An 872-nucleotide genomic window follows, 5' to 3' on the forward strand; every position below is an offset into this window, starting at 1 on the left:
GGGGAGGCCACTCTAATACCTCCCCAGAGCCTTCTCCAGGCTGAACAGCCCCAACTCTCTCAGCCTGTGCAGCAGCATCACTTAACCTGGAACAAGCAAGCTGGTCTGAAAACATTTTAGAGGCTGAAATGAGTGGAAAGTTTGATTTTTTTGGTAGTAATATTTGGCTGTACAAGGAACGTTCATCGGTCACCTGCTTTACTGGTCAGATTTGAGTATTTTGTTAACAAAACCAGGAAATAACAGCACATAACTTACAATCCCTTGTGTACTGCGATACCGACAGGGATTCTACGCTATCAAAAGCTGCCGTCAAATCAGTAAGCGTGGAGTAGGGGCAGCTGTAGGGCAGCCAGAAAGGCGGGTGCCAATCCCAAGGCCCGCCTCTCTCTCCAGCAAGGCTCGAGGGCTTTGCAAAGCATCTCTATCCAGTCAACTAGAGCTTTTTTTGCATGTTATTTAGTTGTATTTACATTTGTGAAAGCAGTTTCTAAAATTCAGCCCTTCACCCTTTGAGCTAGTTTTGCCTTTATATATATATATATATATATATTTGCCTTTATATGATTACAATGTCAGCCCATGCCCTTGTTTTGTCACGCAAACATTAATAGCTTAATTAATTTTTGTTAAGTCCTTGTTTTGAGCATGTACCTCTAGATATAACATCCTTGGGGTGCAGAACAGCTGGGCTCTCCCAGGGAGAAAAGCACAAGCAAGGTGGATTCGGGTTTAGGAAACGCTTTTGCTTTCATCCTCGTGGCTCACATTAGCCTGACACCCTCTCTTTGTGTTTTCATGTAAAACTCCATGGCCGTGGTAACTTCAAATTGTTAGCAGCTTTTATTATTAACAGTATTGTCTTCAACTAA

This window comes from Antrostomus carolinensis, unplaced genomic scaffold (assembly GCF_000700745.2).
Source record: "Antrostomus carolinensis isolate BGI_N321 unplaced genomic scaffold, ASM70074v2 scaffold4413, whole genome shotgun sequence".
Lineage (NCBI taxonomy): Eukaryota > Metazoa > Chordata > Aves > Caprimulgiformes > Caprimulgidae > Antrostomus > Antrostomus carolinensis.